Source organism: Paramisgurnus dabryanus, chromosome 10 (assembly GCF_030506205.2).
Source record: "Paramisgurnus dabryanus chromosome 10, PD_genome_1.1, whole genome shotgun sequence".
NCBI classification, from domain to species: Eukaryota; Metazoa; Chordata; class Actinopteri; order Cypriniformes; family Cobitidae; genus Paramisgurnus; species Paramisgurnus dabryanus.
In genome coordinates, this window is record NC_133346.1 from 35,550,402 (window position 1) to 35,574,367 (window position 23,966).

Genomic DNA, 23,966 nt, shown 5'->3' on the forward strand with positions numbered 1-23,966 from the left:
AGTCCTCGTATTTAAAATTTTTAAACATTTGCAGCTTCTACCCAAAACATTGAGCCAGTCAAATATTGCAACAGATTAGCCTACATGAGTCAGTGGGTTAATAACACCAGCAAGGCTTGTTTCTCCTAGTCCAGTATTTAAGCTCTATGAGTTGAGTCACTCTCTGTGTGTGAATCCCCGAGCCACCGACCAACTCGCGCGCACGCATCCCTTTGTACTCGGACTCGGAGCTGCAGGAAATTACGATCCGGAATAGCAGGTTTTGGCTCACTCGGTACCCCCAGTCGACATTTGGTGATGTAAATTAACTCGTTGTTGCAAGTTATAGAACCTACGCCAGCTTATGTAGAGTTATTTGTTGTAATTGTGTTGTAAACATTTGAAGAGCTTTGTGTTTAATACAATTTCACATTTTTAATGCAAAAACTGAGAGGACTCAACTGACTCGGGTTAATGGTCACTAAGGACTCATGGTTCTCGAGTCATTTTAGGGATCGGGTTAAATGATCCGAGTTTCGAGTGACTCGCTCATCACTACCGCGGCGGGAACATTGTTTGTTTCGGTGCACCTATAAACCCATTGTAGTGGTGGGAGGTGAAACAACAAACACCCGAAAATTCTCGGGGCAGCCGCATATGTCGAAATTTCAGTCAAAACCGTTCTATTTCGTCATAAACAATCTGAAAACAGGGCTTTAAGTGTAAAATACCAAACTTGTCCTTAAAAAAAAAAAAGATTAAATTCAACGAATAATATTTTTCAGTATACCTTGGGACGATTTACTTTAATGTGAACACAGTCTTGGCTGAAGAACTTCCATAACGTCCAAAGTTGTGGCTATATATTTACAATAAAAGTGAGTGTGAGCTGTTGTGGTTTTCCTTTTCCTCAAATGAAACCATCTTCAGTCTTAGGTTTTGATTTCAAGAGATAGACTTTTATTATCCGGACTAATAAAAGCCGAGCAGTCCGGCACAAACGCCAAGACTCACTGAAAATCTTTTCACTGTACCACAGTATTTAAGCCTGTCTTCGCACGCAATCCATGACCTTTACATTAACCTTAGCATATGCTTCTATACACAAGAGTTTGTAACATGAAACAACATATGGTTTATATCATATAGAAAAACATGGTGATCTCATTCCCGGGACTGTAGGTCCTTTGTTTTTACCCTCAACATGTGCAGACCTTCTACATGTACTTTTTGAACAAACTGCAATCCATGCTGGTATTTTTCCTACAAACACAATGGTTCACTACATGATACATATAACTGGTTATATCCATATAGAAAAACATAAAAACATAATGGTAAAGTATTTGATACATATATTCGGTTTAAAACAAACTACTTCAGAGCATGTGTACCTCGTAACTTGGCACCTTGCGCACAGATTCCACCACAGCAAGAGACACAATGTGCTGCATAAAAGAACCTCCCTGACCGAGCCGTGAGTCCAGAGGTACTTGCAGATGAAGCGTGAACATCGCACAGCCCATTGCACAACATCAACAACGTCCCTGCCGGACCTGAAACACACATCTGTGCGGTGTCATCACTATTTAAGGACTTTATAATTATGCAATTTTATACACATAAAAAAATCAATCCCCTCCACTTGCAAAATGTCTGTCAGCCAATCAGAATGAACCATTCAGCAGTGTTGTGTTAGTGATGAGTTCATGTGTCTTCATGTGTCCAGCTTATTTTAATGTACTTCTATCTTGCAGAATGGTGAAACCATACAAAAGTTACGTAAGGAGGTGAGATCAATCCTTTTTGCTTTTCAGTGATGATTGAAACTCTTGGTCTGTGTAAAACTGTTTTTCTGTGATTTCATTGTCTTTGCAGAGCGGTGCTCTAATTCAGTGGTTTTCAAACTTTTTTATGAGCGACCCTAATTTTTAAAAAATAAAAATTATGCGACCCACACTCTACCCCCCCCCCTTAGTAGCATGAAGCAGGGCGGGGCCGAAAGCCGTCATATTGGAGTGAGCCCGGTGAAACGTGCACGCACGCTTCTGTATGTATAACTTACCTAATGAGCAGACCCGACGCCAGACACAAATTCACAGATGGGCATTTCATTTTTTCAGGGGGCACAAATGAGATCAACCTCACTGCAATTCATAATATCATTAATTATGAAAATGGGCAAAAAACGAGGAAGAACTGACATACGCAACGCAACACAACGGAGGAGTCTTAAAGATTGGACCTAGCTTATACTGAAGCAGTCTAAAAACACATCGCAGGGCTCGACATCAATGCTTGTCCGCTTATCAGGGACAAGTAACGTTAGATTAAAACGCCAATAACAATCACCAAAACACGCTAATGATTCTGCATCCTTTAGTCTCAATGACAACCGAAAGTGCATAATGTAATAACGCTAAGTTAAACAAATAAGTGCAGCAAACACAAAGTGAGTTAACACTGACAAAGTGGGTTAAACATACTGTGGTAAAAATGTGAAGTTTTTAATAACATGATACAGTTAAGCAGCATCACATCACGGTTGAAAATTTGACAGATTTCATGACAGTTCACTAAACAAGTAATTAATATTAAGCCACTTACATTTTAGACGCAATGTTGACTGTTTTTGTGGTTTCAGCAGCGAAAATAGTTCAAAGATAACAGCAGAACCATAACGTGTCAGTCTTACTGCAAAACTCAACCGTGTCGTAACGGTGGCGCTTTGCTTAGCAAACAACTAAACATTTCCGCGCTCACTTTCGACAAACCAATCAAACACATTAAAAATTTAATTTAATTTAAATCAGACCAAACACATTTTTATTTTTATTTAGGAGTTTTTATTTCCCCTTGCATCATTAAACAATGGCTGTGACCCCGTGCGCAATTTAATCTGCTGTCTATGAATTTAATACAGTAAGCTGCGCACGCACATGGGTCATGTGACACAGTGGTGGAGTATTTTTTTATTTAGTGTATTTAAAAGATATTTTACTGTGCTTTTATTCAAGTGTGTTGTAATTATTATAGTTTTTATAATAAAATTGAATAAATTATTTTAGTAACATTTTTTTGAAATCTTTCTGGCGAGTGGCGACCCAGTTTTTAATTTCCGCGACCCACCAGAGGGTTGCGACCCAGGGTTTGAAAACCACTGCTCTAATTAACATTTCATTAGGCTGGCCGGAGCACATCGTGAGGATTAGTGGTCAAAACGACTCGGTCTTTCAACTGTGGCAATGATCATAAATCGGATTGAGAAGGTACCATTTCAGTCACATTCATTAAAGGGACACTTTCTAAATTTAGAAGAGACAAGTTTTAAATGGGAAACATTCTGGAAATCTTAGTCACTTTTAAAGCTCCACTGTGTAGTGTTTTTTTTTTTACAACAAACAAACAAACAAAAACAAAATGAATACTTTAGATGTGAATTCTGATTCTTATTGTGTCATGCTGAAGTAAGGTTTTCCCGAGAGATGCTCCGATCAGGATTTTTGCAGCCGTTTTGTTATCTTCGCGATCGGCCGATACCGATTCCGGTTTTCTTTTTTTAGCTAATATGCAAGCTCTTTGATGACTGTAACTTTTAAAAATGTTTCTAGATAAATTAATACCACAGATATTGTCTTTGTTTTATTACTTGCAGTATTTAAGTATATTATTGTGTTTATAGATAATCAAATAAATAAGCACAACAAATATTTCTTCTGCAAAGAGATATTTAATATCACTTTTAAAAAGGTATGTGAAAATAAAAAAGTAATGAAAATAAAACACTTCACAGTCTCTATTGTATAAAATGAAATATACACGCATTCATATGGAGTATAACAGTTCCTTAGTCAAGAGCAGAGAGCGAATATATTGAGATATTACTGTAGGATATTGCAACTTGAGAGAGAGATCGCTCTGTTCACGGGTACCACTGATGACAGGCTGCTGTGTGCATGCGCGTCGGTTGTACGCAGACAAGAGTAGCTGTGAGGAAAATGAAAGTTTAAATTTGAAAAAGAGACTATAGTCTCAATATGATTTCTCCTGGTTGAATAAAGTTTGCTAAAACGCTCAAAACTTTAAAACGCACGCAAATAACTTTCAGCATTTTCGGCATAAGTATGCAATTGTCCGCGATAGATATGTGTTTTATTGAGGGTTTTCACGGCGCGTCATCAGAGCGGAAGTTGCCATATTGGAGGCACTTTGCATCACAACAGGGCACAGGCACTGATGTATATCCCGAAAATGGTTAATTATTGCCGTGTTTGAGGATGTACCAATAGGACAGATTGAGAAAAACATTTGAAATATTATCGACTTTCAAAAGTTATTAAAAACCAGGGAAAGGAATGCAAGAAAATATCAGAGGAGGCGCTTGTGGTTGGCAAAGCTCAGGAAAAAGAGTATGTACTTCAATCATATTTCTAATAAAATACTAAAGTTTAAAACAGGTATGCTTCTACTTGTTGTGCTTTATTTAAAGAGTATTTAATATGTACTTTTAAAAGTATACTTTTAGTGTATGCACAAAAAGTACTTAAACACAACTTTAATTTGCGCTGCAATGCCTTAAAGGTACTAAAGAGGATGTTTGTTTTATACATTTTTGCAATATACTTGAAACTGTCTTTACCAACTGATAAAAGACTATTTATTAGGTGCACTGAAAGTAATAGTATTAATATACGTCATCTGTGCACAAGATAGGGCCTTAAAAACATCAGCCAATCGCTGATGCGATGAAACTCCGTCGTAAGTTTCGGTTTGTTTTCACTGTCGATCCTGATTTCTTCCTCGAATTTGCATCATGGTAGAGAAGAAATGCGAACGACGACGCAAGAAAGACTTTTTTTTTAAGTCATTGAAAAGAGGAGAAAATTGTCAGAAGAACGTAATCTAGCCACAGTCGTTATTGGAGAAACATTTCAACGCTGGGTTAGCAATGAAGGAACAGAGAGGTGTCAAGACAGACGCGCAGTTCGCAAAACTTCTCCTCGACAGGTAACAGTGATTATTCTTTCTTTGTGAAATAATTGCTGTTGTACTGTTATTCAGGTATATTGACGTTGTTCTTGTACTGTAGTTGAAGGCAGTGACCACTCTGCTACATGCTAGTTGAAATGGGACTAGCGTCGACTGATGTAACGTTACGTCTTATGTGTTTTTTATCATATCATGTCACATAATGAATCCACTGACGCGACACAGCATATGCTGGTGGTAAACAAACACTCATGTTCAAATACTCGTGCACGAGTTTTGGAAGGCGTTCCCTAGAAATGAACTGTGAAAGGGGGGGGGGGCTGTTCTTACCAGGGTTATTATAGTTTTCAAAAAAATATTAGTTTTTATTTTTATTTAGTTTTAGTATAGTTATTTTATTTCAGTTTAGTTTTAGTTCTTTTAAGTGGTGCATAAATAGTTTTGATTTCGTTTCTATTTGTCAAAAATCATTACTTTTAGTTTTTATTTAGTTTCAGTATAGTTTTAGTCTTGAGCATAATATCAAGGTTGTGTACATACACCTTGCCAAATCTGGTAATGTTGAAAATAAGATAATAAGATTGTTTTTAAATAAGTTTTTTTATTTAGTATTTAGTAAATACCACACCAACCAACACTCTAAATTCTGTTAGGTTATTTAAGCTGGGTATATATAATATAAATATATAAATATACATGTTTGGTTATAAATATTCATATGCTGTAAGTTGTTAACCCAAACATGAGTTAAAATCACCCAGCATTGCATTGAAACAACCCAGCATATATTTATTATAACCTAACGTGTGTTTTGTCCAATATTTTCCCAGCATTGGGTAAAAAATATCCCAGATAATTTAGATTGAATCAGCACATCTTACTTGTACAAACATATGTCTGTGCACAACAACTGAAAATCAATACACTAACAATTATTTGTTGACTTAATATTTATATATTATTTGTTGATTATCCGCAAAAGCATATAAAATTTCAGATAAGTTCATCGGACATTCTTTATCATAGCAACCAAAAAGCGTCAGCTAACACTGCCAAGCAAGCGGTCGCCGTCAGCGTTTTCAGCCATGTTTAACATTTAAATGCTTCCGTGTACAGTACATTGATATAATTAAACCTTCTTCAATTATTGTAATGGTTTGCCAGCAGAAGACAGGTTGTCTTAATAAACTAGCCGTCATACACATTATGTGACGCTGCTGTGCAGGTCAGGAGTTCTAATAGACATTCGTCTGCCACCCATTGGTCACTAATGATTCAGCAACATCTGCTGAACATTTGCTTATGATCCGGTAATATGAGTGACTCCGTGTTCAACTGCTGATCCAATAACATTTAAAAAATGAAAACGCAAGTTTTGTTTTCCAAAATGTTAGTTAGTTTTGCAGGTCCACATTTTAGTTATAGTTTAGTTTTTTTTTTTTTTTGAAACCTTCGTTTTTATTTTATTTCAGTTAACTAAAATGTTTTTCCACTAATAGTTTCAGTTTTCGTGATAGTTTTCATTTACTATAATAACCCTGGTTCTTACGCATGCGCTCCTTTCAAAAACTCAGGAACGGTCTTTGGATTCTCAGTCGGCGAAAACATCCTCTTTCGCGCCTTTAATGCCAGTGTACTTAATTGCTCGTAACACATTTTCTATTGCAATAATATTTGTAATAGTAAATGGTAAAACATTTATTGTTTTTATTGTTTTACTGTGTGCTTATTTTATTGTAAAGCACTTTGGTAGGACACTGGCTATCTTAAATTTGCTATATAAATAAAGCTGACATTGACATATGGGCTTGGCATGAAAACCAGGTAGTTGACTATATCGGGATATGCAACTGAAGGAAGAATCGCCGGGAAGTCCCGAATCCAAGAAGAGGGAGCTAACTCGTAGGGATCTGCACCACCTAAAAATTGTAATTTCTCGAAATATCGTGCCTTTTCTTGTGGTCTAAGTCCTTCCCTTATATGCCTTTGCATCTTGGACGTGTTTTCTGTGTTTAAACATGTCTACATTCACTTAAAGTATCCAAAGCGCACAATACTCCATTGTACTCCGTTCAGTTCTTTACACCGAGTGCCTCCACAATGGCCGTGCATCCGGGTAACCGCCCAGAACGTGACGTCGGTGAAAACCCTCTATACGGTGTTTGATGGAGATGCGAAGACGTGTTGCGCTTTTGAAATCTGTATGTCGCACACGAGCAACGGGTTGAAAAAATGCTCGCACTACGTAAAATATTGTCTCCAATTGCAGCCGCATTCAGGATCCCTATGATGACTAAAGTAAACAGAAAGATCGGTTTATGAGATCTGCAAATTTAGCAGTCATTTAATGCCATTTTTCCTCCGATACCGATCGACAGACCAATCGATCGGAGCATTCCTAATTTTTACTTTGGAGAATTGTGCTCAGGTCTGGAGCATAATGTTCAGCTTAAGTGCAGGGGATACAGAGGCGCTTGAGAGTCACGCTCAGATACGGTTCAAGATTTGACATGATTTGTCTAGTGTGAATACACAGTTTTATGGCACATCTTTTTTTCATCAGCAAATTCACAGCCTTATGGAAAAAAGTACGGCCAGATCTACGCCCCCAGTCACGTTGCGGATGGTGGTGCCATCCACCCAGTGTGGCTTTATTATCGGCAATGGCGGTTGTAAGATCAAAGAGATCATGAAAGTAAGCGTGGATATAATCTAACCCCCAACACTTCATGTTAGAAGTGAAAGTTCAAGTTTCACTACGCTCTTCTGTTTGTGTGTGTATGTCACAGGTTGGAGCGGACCCGAGATAGCTAAAGGGTCCCCTTCCTAGTTTCCACCTCGAGGAGGTTCCCAAAGCCACCCCAATGACCAGACACACAAGGTACGAGTAATATTTAAAATAAACTTTATGAAATATTTAAAAAGAAGGGATAGGGGAAGAAAAAAAGGGGGGATTTAAAATAAGGGCCTCTTCTGGCCTCCAGGCAAGTTCAACAGGAAGAGGGGGGGGCGCAGCCTTTTGGGGTCTTTTCTATTAGTGGCGCCCTCCGCTGTCCTGGAGGCAGAAATCTGTTGCTCGGGGCAGTGAGCACAGTGGGTATCTTTTAGATACGGGTCTATAATGTTCCTCCTGTGGGTGGGCTTGGGGCTGCAACACAAGATCACACGGCACCTTTAATGATAACTTTCTCTCTTACTTGCAGGTGGATTTGCGGCAATGGATATGACGAGTACTTGCACAGGTAACTTGTTGGATGCCTTCCTCCTTCAGAGGCCCGCTGGAACACAAAGCATATGGCACCTTTAACTTTAACTTTTCTCTCTTACTTGCAGGTAGACTGGTGGCAGCAGCTATGGTAAGTACTTTCACAGGTAACTGGTTGGATGCTTTCCTCCTTTAGGGGCTCAGGCTGTAACACAAATCACACGGCACCTTTAACTTTCACCTTTTCCTCTTACTTGCAGGCAGACTGGTGGCGGCCGCTATGGTGAGTATTTTCACAGGTAACTGGTTGGTCGTCTTCCTTTTTTAGTCGCTCAGGGCTGTAACACAAATCACACGGCACCTTTAACTTCAACATTCTTCCTCTTACCGGTGGACTGGTGGCAGCGAATAGGGTGAGTATTTTCACAGGTAACTGGTTGGTCGTCTTCCTCTTTTAGTGGCTCAGGGCTGTAACACAAATCACACGGCACCTTTAACTTCAACGTTCTTCCTCTTACCGGTGGACTGGTGGCAGCGAATAGGGTGAGTATTTTCACAGGTAACTGGTTGGTCGTTTTCCTCCTTTGGAGGCTCAGGGCTGTAACACAATTCACACGGCACCTTTAACTTCAACGTTCTTCCTCTTACCGGTGGATTGGTGGCAGCGAATAGGATGAGTATTTTCACAGGTAACTGGCTGGTCCTTTTCCTCCTTTAGAGGCTCAGGGCTGTAACACAATTCACACGGCACCTTTAACTGAGGCTATCTCTCTTTCATAGGCGGGCTGGTGGCAGTAAATGTGGTGAATACTTTTACAGGTAATTACTTAGTTGACTTTCTTCTGTGAAGGCTAAGTGCCGTAACACAAGGTGTGGGTGCAGTGGAAAGATCTACTCACAAACCAACCGAGATTGATTCTTGTGGTTTTTACCTCCCAGTCCTCAGTCACCACTAGAGGGTGAAGTACCGTCACTGACGAGCCGAACGCTTCCCTCTCCTCGCCGTAGGTGTATCTTCAGAGATCTGGACAGGGGCGTACCCTTGAAGAGACTCCGTGACAACAAATTACTGTACTTCTACACACACTGGGTTTTCCTTTTCATACACATCAGCACTCAAATTTCTACTCACACCAGGGTCATGGCATTCAATGTGATCCACCACCAACTGCACCAACTCCACGACAGGGGCTCTCAATGCCACACCCGTCTCTACACAAACCCGCTGCACAGCAGATGTATAATTAGCACTTCGCCCACCGCACAGTTTCTTCTCTTGCGACTGACTCACTGTAGTGGCTCCTGACAACAGATACACAGCACAACACTTCACAGCATCAAGTGTAACACTCAGCAAAGTCAAAACTCACCCACGACACACTTTGTGACAATTAGTAAGGTCAGGCCACGATCTTCCCGGAGCCAGCTATGGACCGGCGGGGCGTTATAATGAAGGCTGGGTCGAATATAGCTGTAGCAAGGGTTCTCGTTCCCGACAATAATACACAACCGGCTCACCCTCCACTTTGCTCCGTGACGGGGCCGCTATCTTCGTTCACTGGGGGCGCACACACACATGAAACGACAGGTTCTCAATATATACACATTCCACAGTAAATTCCTGGTACTCACAGTAAGTTGTCACACTCTCTTAGACTGCGGGGCACCCGCACAGTGAAGCTGCATATAATCCCAGTCCAGTTTCATCCAATGATTTCAAATGAAGCGATACATGTCAACACTTCCACAATGTCAAGAACTTCCAGTATACTCAGCCAACAATCTCTTCTCTTCTGTTTCTACTCACAGTTTGTTCATTCCTCCGTCTGCTCGCCACAACAGCACCAGTATCCTCTTCACCACCGTAGCAATAAGCTCAGTAACTCAGTAGCCCGATGGGCAATGAAGCAACCCGAAGTGACAACAGCAACTCAACTCAACAACGCACACTAACCTCTGATTTTCTTCTCCCTTTTGTACTCCTTTGCTTCCTTATGTCCTCCAATCCTCGATCGCTGCGTTTTTTAAACACACCTGCGCATCATTAGCTTGATTTTGGTCGCGGCGTTCTCCCGGAGATTCCGGTGTATCTACTCATGCCGCCGGGCGGAACTCGACTCCGTGCGGAACCAATCTTCTCGAATTTTGGTTCCGCCCCTTGCATTTGTCACCGTGTGACATGTAGTCATCTGGAGCTCACATTGAGGTGAAGGTAGCTATGCTGCCCAATTCGACAGAGAAAGCAATAACCATTGCTGGGACTCCAGAGGCCATCCACGCGTGTGTCCAACAGATCTGTGTGGTCATGCTGGAGGTAGGCAAGGCAAGGCAAGTTTATTTGTATAGCACATTTCATAGACAGAGGTCATTCAAAGTGCTTTACACAGAAATGAGAAAACAATATATATAAAAAAGAAAAGGTATGAATAAAAGATACACGATAAAATCACAATAAAAACAAAGATATATGAGAATTTCACAATTCAACAAGCGATGAAAAAGCACATCCACAATAAAACAATACACCAAATTCACAATTCAACAAGCGACAATGTAATTCACAAAATTGAGACCAATATAGTATGACAATAATTCACAATTTACGGAGCTCTCATCCGAGGGACTCTAACCCAGCTGGTACTTTATAGTGTCTAATACACTAAGGGCCTCGAACCCAAAATTACTTTATGGTGTCTAATACACCAAGGGCCTCAAACCCAAAATTACTTTATGGTGTCTACTACATCAAGGGCCTCAAACCCAAAATTACTTTATGGTGTCTAATACACCAAGGGCCTCAAACCCAAAATTACTTTATGGTGTCTAATACACCAAGGGCCTTAAACCCAAAATTACTTTATGGGACTCTAACCCAAGGGACTCAGCGTCTCTATATTTTCACATGAATTTAAAATATCAATTAAAAGAAAATAAATAAATGTGATTTTAATAAAAACTGTTTAAATGTGTGAAAAAGAATAAAACAGGAATAAAAGTATAAAACAGTTAAAAAATAAGGATAAAAACAAGAGAAATAAAAGAATTAAAATAGTGCATATATAATATAGTGCAATCAGCTCGGACGCAGCATAGTGCTCATTCAGTAAATGCATAGCTAAACAGATGCGTTTTGAGTCTGGATTTGAATGTGGCTACTGTTGGAGCACATCTGATCTCCTCTGGAAGCTGGTTCCAGCTGCGACTGGCATAATAGCTAAAAGCTGACTCTCCTTGCTTTGAGTGAACCCTTGGTATTTCTAGCTGATGTGATCCTAATGATCTGAGTAATCTGTTGGGTTTATATTCAATGAGCATATCAGCAATGTATTGAGGTCCTAGTCCACTGAGTGATTTATATACCATTAATAATACTTTAAAATCAATCCTAAATGTAACTGGTAGCCAGTGTAGAGACCTGAGGACTGGTGTGATATGTTCATATTTTCTGGTTCTGCTCAGAATCCTGGCAGCAGCGTTCTGAATGAGCTGGAGCTGTCTAATGGTCTTTTTGGGAAGGCCAGTGAGGAGGCCATTACAATAATCCACCCTGCTAGTGATGAAAGCATGCACAAGTTTCTCTAAGTCTTGTCTGAAAACAAAGCATCTAATTCTTGAGATATTTTTGAGATGATTATATGCTGATTTAGTTATTGCATTGACATGACTACTGAAACTAAGGTCAGATTCCAGAATCACACCAAGATTCCTGACTTGATTTTTAGTTGTTTGACCCCTAGTGTCAAGGTATGCATTCACTTTGAGAACTTCATCTTTGTTTCCAAACGCAATGACTTCAGTTTTCTCTTTGTTTAACTGAAGAAAGTTTTGGCACATCCAACTGTTAACTTCATCAATGCATTTGCACAGGGAGTCAATGGGGTTGTAGTCGTTAGGGGATAGAGCTAAGTAGATCTGAGTGTCGTCTGCATAACTGTGGTAGGCAATTTGGTTCTCTCTCATTATTTGGCTCAGTGGGAGCATATACAGGTTGAACAGGAGTGGCGCAAGAATTGAGCCTTGCGGGACTCCACATGTCATGGATGTCCACTCAGATTTATGGGCACCTATACATACATAATAACCTCTCCCTTCTAAGTATGACTTGAACCATTTCAGGACCACCCCAGAAAGCCCGACCCAGTTTTCCAGCCGCTCAAGAAGTATGTTGTGATCGACAGTGTCAAAAGCAGCACTGAGGTCGAGTAGCACCAGCACTGATAGTTTGCCTGTGTCTGTATTGAGGCGAATATCATTTATTATCTTTATGAGCGCTGTCTCTGTACTGTGGTGTGGTCTGAAACCAGATTGAAAAATGTCAAAGTAACCATAAGAAATTAAGAATTTGTTCAGCTGATTGAAAACAACTTTTTCAATGATCTTGCCTATCAAAGGAAGATTTGAGATTGGTCTGTAGTTGCTCAATACAGTGTTATCTAGGTTGCTCTTTTTCAGGAGGGGCTTAACAACTGCAGTTTTAAGGGACTTTGGAAAAGTCCCGGAGATAAGTGATGAATTTACCACTTTTAGGAGATCTGCTTCTAAACAGTTAAAGACAATTTTGAAAAAAGATGTTGGGAGTGTGTCAAGAGCACAGGTTGATGTCTTAAGATGCTGTACTGTTTCTTCCAAAATTTTACCATCAATTGCTTCGAAATCAGACATAGTAACTACTTTCTGATGTTGTGGTCTGATTTGTCTGTAGTTTGTCTGTTGTGGTGAGATTGGTCTGTAGTTGCTCAATACAGTGTTATCTAGGTTGCTCTTTTTCGGGAGGGGCTTAACAACTGCAGTTTTAAGGGACTTTGGAAAAGTCCTGGAGATAAGTGATTAATTTACCACTTTTAGGAGATCTGCTTCTAAACAGTTAAAGACAATTTTGAAAAAAGATGTTGGGAGTGTGTCAAGGGCACAGGTTGATGTCTTAAGATGCTGTACTGTTTCTTCCAAAATTTTACCATCAATTGCTTCGAAATCAGACATAGTAAAGACTTTCTGATGTTGTGGTCTGATTTGTCTGACCCCGGCGCAGCTCAAGGATGTGCTGATCACCTTTCTGATATTATTGATTTTCTCAGAGAAGAAGTTAGCAAACTCACTACATTTGCTGTCTGAGAGCATTTCACTTGGAATGTGGCTTGGGGGGGTTGTTAGTCTCTCTATAGTAGCCAAAAGAGTGCGTGTGTTATTTATGTTGTCGTTTATAATATTTGAAAAGAAAGTCTGTCTAGCTTTGCCTAGTTCCACACTGAAAGCACGAAGGCTGTCTTTATAGATATTATAATGGACTACAAGTTTTGTCTTCCGCCACATGCGCTCAGTTTTTCTGCATTGTCTCTTCATATTCTGGACCGCTGTTGAGTTTCTCCAAGGTGCTTTTTGCCTGCCATTCTTCTTCCTGACTTTTACAGGAGCAATATCATCGATTGCACTCTTAACTTTCGAATTATAGGACTCAAGGAGAAAATCAACAGAGTCTGCAGATATACTTGGTGTTAAAGATATAGCCTTCATAAACAGCACACTGGTGTTCTCATTTAAGCATCTCTTTTTGACAGACACAGATTTAGTTTCAGTAGTAGGGGAGATTAATATATCAAAAAAAATACAGAAATGATCAGACAGTGCTACATCCTTAATAACAATTGATGAAATGTTTACACCCTTACTGATAATTAAATCAAGAGTGTGTCCACGATTGTGTGTGGGTCCATGTACATGTTGAGTCAGATTAAAAGTATTTAAAACAGCTGTGACCTATTTTGCCATACTGTTTTCTGGCTTATCTATGTGAATGTTAAAATCTCCAGCAATAGCAAAACAGTCAAACTCTGAGGAAATCGTTGATAACAGTTCTGTAAAGTCCTCAACAAATGCTGGAGAGTATTTTGGGGGCCTGTAGATAATGATAAGTAGAATGCGTGGGGTACCTTTCAACACAATACCTAGATATTCAAAAGACGGGTAATTCCCAAATGACACTTGCTTGCATTGATAGTAGGCCTGGCAAACTCGATTCCTTTTAAGGATCCGGGTTATTGTGAGTCACTCACTAAAGTGATCCGGGTTGTGTGATTCAATTGAGTCATTTGAGTCAGTATTGCTAAATTGCCAAGGAAACTCAGTACAGACCCACTTGTAACCGGCTGATCCACGCGACTCGAGATTCTCAGAGCCGGAAACATTGCAGACTCGCAGACCATGAGACTCGCTCTACAGATCCCACTAACCGGCTGATTCGCGTGGATCAGCCGGAGCCGGTTAGTGGATCTATAGAGCGACTGAAGTCTCCTCAAAAGCAAATCCATAACAAAAGCCTTTCACTTCTGAAATAACATGCTTATAGGTTTTAGGTTTGGTGTGTATGGTCGACCATTTAAAAAAGAAGCCTAATAACAATAGCATAATAATATAGAGAAAATATAGAAAAGAACTGTCCTGCTTATGTAGCCCCCAGAGTCGGAGAGACAGTTCGCGCAGATCAGCCGGTTACGGATCAGCCGGCGGATCAGCTGGTTACGGATCAGTCGGTTACGGATCAGCCGGTTACGAGTTGAGAGACTCTCGAGTCAGATCAGATTCGCATGTCTCTCGAGTCCGCATTGTTTCCGGCTCTGAGTGAGAATCTCGGGTCAGTTCGCGGCTCGCACGGATCCGCAGGTCTCTCGAGTTTGCAATGTTTCCGGCTCTGAGTGAGAATCTCGGGTCAATTCGCGGCTCGCACGGATCCGCAGGTCTCTTGAGTTTGCAATGTTTCCGGCTCTGAGTGAGAATCTCGGGTCAGTTCTCGCGCAGATCAGCCGGTTACGAGTGGATCTGTAGTGCGAGCGAAGTCTCATCAATAATGTTGAAAGAGGTTTGTGTGTGTGGTGGCGCTGTTTATGGTTTTACATTGAATTGTAGTAGGACTCAACTGATCCGGGTTAATGACACTAGAGACTCGCGACTCATGAGTTAATTTAAAGATCCGGGTTAAAGATCCGAGTGAGTCGCGACTCGAACAGGTCTAATTGATAGACATCTTTAAAAAGAGCAGCTAGACCTCCACCTCTCCTAGCAGTTCTGCAGACATTCATAAAATAAAGTTAGGAGGGGCTGTTTCATTAAGGACTGTTGCACTGTAGCTTTCTTCTAGCCATGTTTCATTTAGAAACATAAAATCCAGGTTGTTTGTGGTTATTAAGTCGCTGACTAGAAGTGATTTGTTTTTAAGTGAACAGATATTTAAAAGTGCTAACTTAACACTACAATTTTTTCCCTAACAGAGATCTTTGTTTGATAAGTCACAGGCAGCAGATTAGATTGATGTGCCACACGATTTGATCTAGCCTTACGCTTTCTATCATGTACTAAAACAGAAATAGAGAAAGATATAGGCACACTGAGTTCCTGCTTTTGTAAACATTTGATAAAAGTATTAGTATTTTCATAGCAGGAACCCGACACACATCACTGAGAGCCGTTATCAGTTGTTTTTGGTTCACCTACAGTAGATGGAGGAGGGTGTGTGCCTTGGCGTTGTGTCAGAGACCGAAGAGCTCTCACAGGACGAGGAGGGGGAACTGGGCCCACTGGCTTTGGTGGTTTTGGGGCTTGCCGTTTTCTGGTTGAAATCTGGGGGCTTGCAGCAATAGAGTGGGATAGTTTAGTTCCAGCATAAACCAGTTCCTCCATTTTTCCAGAGAAGGACAAAAGCGGGGATGCGGTAGAGAGGAATGAGATATCTAGTGAGGTACATGATAGTTCTCTAGGAAGTCTCTTGGTTTTTTCAGACTTTTGTAACCCCAGTTACAAAAGTTATTAAATTATAATTATTTTTCATACTGAAGCCCTAAATATAGTTATTTTATAGTCAATGAATCAGCCAATGAGAAGAGAGTTTAATGTTGCGTTCGACCAATGATGTGTCTGAATGCTGTTTGGGGCATCGCTTACTTCCGGGTTTCTCTCATGCACGTGAGAGAGAGAGAGAGAGAGAGTTGGGTAGTCTGCACGTGCGACAGATAGACAGCAGATGTAGATAGGGGATTCCAGAGAAATTTGGGGAATTAATTACTTGAATACTGAGCTTTTACTCAATATTGAGAGAAATGGAGACTAAAACCCTCTTCAGAGTAACGGTTGAACGATTTGAAATTGACTTTATCATTTGTTTTGTTTGTATGATGGCTGCCTATGGACTTCGTCTTCATTGCTCCTGTGCTGTGAATGCCGCTTGTGGGAGTGCTGGTTTACACACGATATGGGAAGCCGAATTATCTTTTAATGTAGCCAGCACATTACCTGTCGTAATTATATTTTTACTAGTAAGAATTAAATTAAAGAGCTCTACAATTGAATTTTAACTAGTAACAATTGTATTACAGCGCTCTCAAAGTTACAGAGCTCTGCAATTACACATATCTTTCATGTGTATTTTTACTGGTAATAAATCAATTACAGAGCTCGAGAATTAACAATTAATGGAAGTCAATGGAGACATATGACTAGTAATAAATGAATTGTAGAGCTCTTTAATTGTAATTGTAACTAGTAAAAATATAATTACGACGAGTAACGCTGGAAGGTTTTTATGCTGAAACGGCCTTCCATACACACGAGGCTAACATTGCTAGGGTAACGATCACACTTTCTGGAATCGTTTTCAATTCTTCTGTTAGTGGATGGAGTTGGAGTTTTCATCGAGTCGTAAATGCGTGAGATTAACCATTTTATTTCCAAACAGACAGTAGGCAAGTGAAACACACACACAGTTACTTTTTCCTATTTTTCTTGTGGAGGAAATTCATCTTAAAGGAAAGACTGAAATACAATCTATTTATGTGGAAATTGATTATAAAAACTGATTTATCTGATTTGTTAAAGACTGTTGATTGTTGATTAACTGTTTTAAAAGGAATGATTTACTGATTTGATTGAGCTTGTGTATAATGTGATGTACATTTTAAATGTGCATGGGAGAGTTTACAGTGAACATATAACCCAAAACACAACAACAAATTCAATTTCAAGTCTAACATTTTGAAATGCAACTGGAAAGGAAGTTAATCATCATATGCACACCAAGAAGTGTTCATGTAAATTGACCTAACAGTGCTTTAATAATTTTATTTAATTTTTATCCTTTATTGCTGTGATTTGGGTAATTTACTTTCACAGAGTAAATTAAGGTAAACATAAAGAAGAAAAAGCGAATATAGTGAAATATTTATAACACCAAAGAGAAAACACTTACCTTTTTAAGTTGTCCTGTAATGTCCTGGAACTGAGGTGATCTAAAAAAAAGAGAGAGAAGGGAAAATTTCTTATACTGTTTACAATACAGCAACAAAACAATTATTTGGTTTATTTTTGTTTGTTATTTTCTTAATTATTTTCCTTTTCATGCCATGTATTTTGGATTCAATGCAATACTAAAATCTGACAATAAAATGTATCTTTCTATCTTCAGTTGAACTTAAGTGTATGAGTGATTCATTGTTGTTGTAAGCTCATGGGTTCAGTAGTCGAATCTGATCTTCTGAAAGAGCTGGTCCATAGTTCAGACCTGTTGTGTCTGTGGGAATTAGCCTTTCGCCGAGCCCCGCCCCCCTTAGTTACTGTTGCTACTTCCGACAAACAAATGACCAGCGCGACAGATTGCCATGACGGAAAGCGATATACCCGTGCGTGTCAGTGACCTTTTTTGGAGCAATACCTCCGCGATTTCCTCCAGATCGAGGCAAAAGGGGTTACAGTATGCAGTGGAGGGATATATTCAAAATATAAAAATACGCAATGAAGGAGACACGGCTACTATCGAGGCTATGCTTACCGGTCTCAAGCAAAAAATTAGAAACCACATGACCGGTAACTCAAATGCAACCAGCACAGCCTTGTGGACCAGTCATGCTCTTGCACTGCCGGGTAAGTTCTCTTTCATATGGTACGGTCTATTAATGTCTATTGCAAATACAAGGGTATGTTAGCTAGCTAAACCTACATGTGTTTCAAAGCCATTCAAAGCTTACTAACATTTATGTTGTTTAGAGGATAGCCGTTTTGAGAATCATATGTTTTATTTCCTTTGGTGATAACCAGAATTCACAAATAGGAAACTGCTTTGGCTTAAAAGTTGCAGGACAGATAATATAATAAATAAAATGTATAATATAATAAAATTGCACAGCATTTACGGGATTGTAAGGGGTAAAATAAGGGGTAGGTTTTCCGTTCATAAAATGCTACAAGAAAGATAAAAACAAATTATTTAAAGTTGATTGTTAGGGCGCTATGTTCGACTTTGTCATAAACTGACGAAAAATAAAGTTTGGGAGCTGAAAGTCCTAACACAACAGCAGCTAATGTAGCTAGCGTTAACTAACATGTTAACTAATGTTGGCAAAATAACTCATTAAATTATCTTAGAGAGTAGGTTAACATTCTGGCAATTATATTGATGGTAATCATAACTTTGGTCCAATTTGTGTTCTTGCTTCTAGTTAGTAGATTTAGACCACACTGTAACTAGTTAGCTGTAAGCCTTACCTTTGTGCAGACGTATTTATGCTTCGTAAATGTTCGACACATTTAACTGGATGGGGCAGTCCATACTGTTTTATCCATTGTACACACCGCTCACAAGCGCTGCAAGCGTGAATGTTTGTCGGACGTGCTCGCATAGTAACGGTTGCTGTGATGTGTGATTGGACAATGGCCGTTTTGGGGGAGGGGCCGGCGAAAGGTCAATTAGAAGAAGGGTTACACTTTCCTTTTGGGCTGGGTGATAAAAAGATCACAAAACTGGATCATGCTAAATTTCATCTTGATAGTGATAATAAGCTCTGGACATTTTTTCTCCATATTATGAATTTGATTTAAACAGCCTATCACACAGACAAAAAAAATGCAGCAATAGGTAATCAAAAATTCTGTCATGCAACAGAGCAGAAAACTTGGTGAACATTTTTGGCTTTATTTTACTAACGCACATGAAGCATCCTCTTCTTTCTATCACACCGCTACCATATAGCAACCGTGCACCTCACACTCTTACCTCGTCAGCGTTTTTAAAAAAAGTTGCCAGCCACTGCCAGCATTTTTTATGATTTTCACAGAAGTTAAATGTCTTCTAGAAAATGTTATTGTTTTACATACAACATATGAAACAATACCTCTGCTTTTAAACAACGAACTGTATCCTCCTACTAGTGTTGCTTTCGTCAACGAAAAGTATGACGAAATATAGTCGTCAACTAATCTTTTTCACGTGACGAAAACGAGACGAGACGTAACGAAAATGCTGGTCATGTGACGATGACTATAATAAAATGTATAATGCAATATTGTTGACGAATAAAAACGAGACTAAAAGTGGTTTACAAAATAAAAACTAAGCTAAAATGTCTCTTCATTTTCGTTGACCAAAACGAGACGAGACGAAATGTTATAACGTTATTTCGTCTTTTACCCATCTCAGCATCTCCGCGCCCCCACCACCTGACTGCAGGTGATCACGTGTGTTGTTGGCGCTGCGTAGATCAGTCAAAACATGAAAGTACCGCGAGAGTGAGTAGAAAACATGCGGAGCAGTCTGCTCTCGCGATGCTTTGATATCATACGCCTCCATTTGCACGTTAATGGGCATTTCAAACAGTGTACGCGGCAACCGCGAGACATGCGGAAAGCGGAGTTACAGAGGTGAAGCGGAGTTGGCACCTAAGATCCTCTCCCTTTTACGGACACGACTCTTCATGGCAGTCGCTGTTGAAGATAAACACTTTTCCACTAAATGCTGCACAAAACCCTTCCACTACATGAGAAAAGCTGTAGCCGCGCGGCGATTCCGACCGGGAAGATGCAGCATTCTGGCTCCAAATGTAAAAGAAAAGTCCAAAATAAATCCCGTGCATCACTTTCAGGTCAGTTCAACAAGCCTGTTAAAATCTATAGCTTTGATTGCTGACACCACCAGTATAACAATGTAGGCCTACAAATTTATATCATGTAACAGTTGTTTAAATTACATTGTGCTGCGTTGCGTTTTGAAACATTGTAAATATATCTATGCTAAAGACATTCGTTGTTTTGTATACCGGTATGCTTAATAACTACACTTATTTATTATTTAAATAAACAAAACATACTTCGCTGAATACTTGAGTATTAAATCAATCAAACACCTGTACTGTTGAGAACATAACCATACATACCAACTTTGCTTTTCTTAATAGACATCTGCTGTTTTCTTAAAGCTGACTTTTAATTTACTTACAAGAAAAACATTTAGTAATTCTCCAAAATTGCTTGGATTTATACTGACATTTAAGATCAGCTTTGTCACATTAGATTAAGCCAAAGTCCATTAGGTACACTGGTGTTAACGTACAGATGCAGAAATATAAACTATAATAATATATAATTACATATGTATGATTGTAGTTTGTGCTGCTGTCAAAATACAATTATAAAATGTTAACAATAGCATATTTCTATTCTCACACATACTATAGTTGTGTGTGACCCATTTGACCTTGTGTGTGTGTGTGTGTGTGTGTGTGTGTGTGTGTGTGTGTGTGTGTGTGTTTGCTTAGACTACTTTTGTTTTGATTATGTAGACTTTTATGTAGACTCTTACGAACAGTCAAGTCACTCACTCAGAGGATAGTAAAATAAATATCTATTCAAATCAGAGCATCTTCCATGTCTGGAATGGATGTATTCTTGGGTCTATAAGGTAACAATAATATAACTTTTGTTTGAAATGGTTTGGCTAAAAGAAAATATTGTTTTGTCTATAATACTATTAGGTCATTATACTATATGGGTTAAATAGATTTGCATTACTAAAAAGAGACTAAATACAATTTCACTGACTAAAACTAGACTAAAATGTCATCAGTTTTCGTCGACTAAAACTAGACTAAAATAGTAATGGATAAGTCTGACTAAAATAAGACTAAAATGGCAAGAATTTTAGTCGACTAAAACTTGACTAGACTAAAAAGAGTATGACATGACTAAAACTAATAAAAACTAAAATGACAGCTTAACACAAAGACTAGACTAAAACTAAAATGAAAACAGGCTGCCAAAAACAACACTACCTCCTACCTTCATTTGTTCTCTTGTTATCACCTCTCAAATATGGGTAGGTTTCTTCAAAAACACCAACCAAAATTTAAGCAAAAATCTGAAATAATTAAATTTTTGTGAAGGACTCTGAATCTGGAGTTTAAACTGTTTGCCCTAAGGGGTATAGACCTTTTGCGTCTTTGCAAACAGAGATGACGTTTTTCGTGGGTGGAGCCCAACTGGTGGCAGAAAGTGACAGCTCCGCAATAGGGGTGTGAAGTGTTTTAGCATTAAACTGTGATTTTTATGGATCCAGTGTTCTGTAGAAGTCTGTTTCCTCTCTATTTCTCTTAAGTGTAATGTTTCTTATAACGTTTTCACCAAGTTACGTTTATTTTTTAAATAAATTAAAAGTTTAAATGGCTTGGCTACTGATATGTGTGCATGTATGTAATGTACATGTATTGTTCTTTATTGGTAAATCAATTATTTTTACAGTATGAATGGCTGAAGTACTTATACTATCATGTATTCTGTATAATATAATTTATTAAATATTTTATCATTTCCTGTTTTCAATTTCTTCCTTATATTTTTAGCCTACGTGTTTGTTCTAAAACTATTATGTTTACATACAAATTAATTTGTATAGTCCTGTTTATATATTATTAACACTTTACATCGTGTGTGTGCTATATATGTTTTTATTAGTAAACACCATAATTTAGAACAAACAGGAAGACATGGGCTAAGATAGAAGGTAAAACGAAGTAATAGAAAACGAAAAAATATGAAAACTTTAATAAATGGTAATATTATTGATATTATGAACTCATTCAAATCTTTAATCTTTCTAAATAAATTATAAACGTAACGTGATGAAAACGCTATAAGAGACACATAGAGGGAACAGACTTTGACAGAACACCGGACATCTTCTCTAATTATTTTCTATTCAAATTATTAAAAGATTTTCAGATGATTTCATCACTCCAGTCTGTCCGGTTGAGGGCTTTTATTGCAACCATAAACACCTACATTTATCGTCAAATGGTGTCTTCGACGACGGTATACTATAAAAATGAAAGTCATCTATTTTGGCATTCCTATTCTGACACTCAACAGCACAACAAGACATTTTCTAGTGAGTTATATTCTTCGTTTCACTCGTGTCTCATTCATTTCCACAGTTTTTCTGCCACCACATCGCGTGCGTGACGTAACTGTGACATCGACTCGCAAAAGGTCTATACTTTCCGTGTTTTATAAGCACCACCTGGTGGATAATAACAGTATTACGGATTGCCGGAAAAACTTGTAATTGGCAGCGAAGCGTTTTCTCTTAATTGATGAGTTAACTCGTCAGTTGCGGGGAAAGAGTTAGTACATTGCCACATTATTTTTGTCTTTAATTCTAAAGTTTTTAATTGTAATCATGGCAACAGAAGTATGGCAAGAATCAGCAGTGAAAGTGATTTCAACACAGACCGAGAAAGTGATTTAAAAAAAACGACTTTATCACCTTTTTAACACCGCTACCAAATCTGTGTACTATAATGGAGTGTCTAGAAGACGTTAGCAGATGGCCAGATACATATATACGTATATTATATTAGTGCAACCAAACGCAACAACCAGACATTTTGACAACTAACTTCAACAGCTAAGTTAACATGTCAGTGTGTATCAGGCACATATGAACTAGAACTTTGTTGTTGAAATGACTTAAAACTACAGAATTGTTTGCCCATCATTCTTTTTGTTTTCTTCCTATTTTAGTGTCCGCCTAAGGGCATTAACATTTCATATCGCCCAAGACCTGCAGGATCACGCACAGTTTTGGATGGAGGACCGGTAAGCGTTTGTCACTGTGCTCGTGTTATGCATCTGATATGAGCAAAAATTCACAAACATGATACATGCTGTTATCCCAGGGTTAAGGTGAAACCAAATGTTTTGTTTTGTCTTCATCAAACAGTGAAAGTGAAATTCATGCTATATACTGGTATGCATGTCATGTTACTGTATGTGCAGTACATTTGGGAGCACTTATGCATTGAAAGCATGTTAAACACCAACAGATGATTATACAACACTTCTGTCTGCTTCTCGAATCTGATTGGCTGAGACACTAAACATGTTAAAATGGCCAAATATTGCATGAAATACTGTTGATACAAATTCTTAATCCTTGACAGATGGAAGGCTGGTTCACGCAGTCAGAAAAGACACTTTTTTTATGGGAAAGCGGGAAAATCATGCATACGTGAAACTAATTGCATCAATAATAATTAGTCAATTAATCAGAAATAACTATTTATGTAGAAAGTTTATCATTTGCATGACTTGCAAATGTGAATAGCGACAAAGCTACTAAAGTGATCTGTTGCACACACTCATGGACACAAACTAAAGTTGCTCTCAGCAGCTTTGTGAATAAGTTTCAGGAGGAAACTCTTACTGCTATTTAAGAGAAGTGTTAGTTATAAGAAGAAAAATCATGAGAAAACTCAGAAAATACAAACACCGTCACACATGTGTCTAGTGGATCACAAACAAGTAATAGAGATTATTTTTTGAGTCCATACTTGAAAATCTTGTATATTCCATCTTTATATTCAGTTCAGTTCAGATTGGTTTGTATAGCATCTTTTTTTACATTATAGGGAAGCCGTTTTACAGTAAATACAGAGTGGCGTATGTGTTAACAAGAAACTATACAGTGTATATATATATATACACA

General features: G+C 38.6%; 1 protein-coding gene and 1 pseudogene across 2 annotated transcripts in view; both read left to right on the top strand.

Annotated features, from left to right (window-relative positions):
* Window positions 1-23,966, top strand: part of LOC135745955 (uncharacterized) — a 605,494-nt gene that overhangs the window by 341,801 nt on the left and 239,727 nt on the right. The gene's annotated exons all lie outside the window — the stretch shown is intronic.
* The window catches only part of LOC135745161 (E3 SUMO-protein ligase ZBED1-like), a 38,802-nt pseudogene that overhangs the window by 11,085 nt on the left and 3,751 nt on the right, over window positions 1-23,966 (top strand).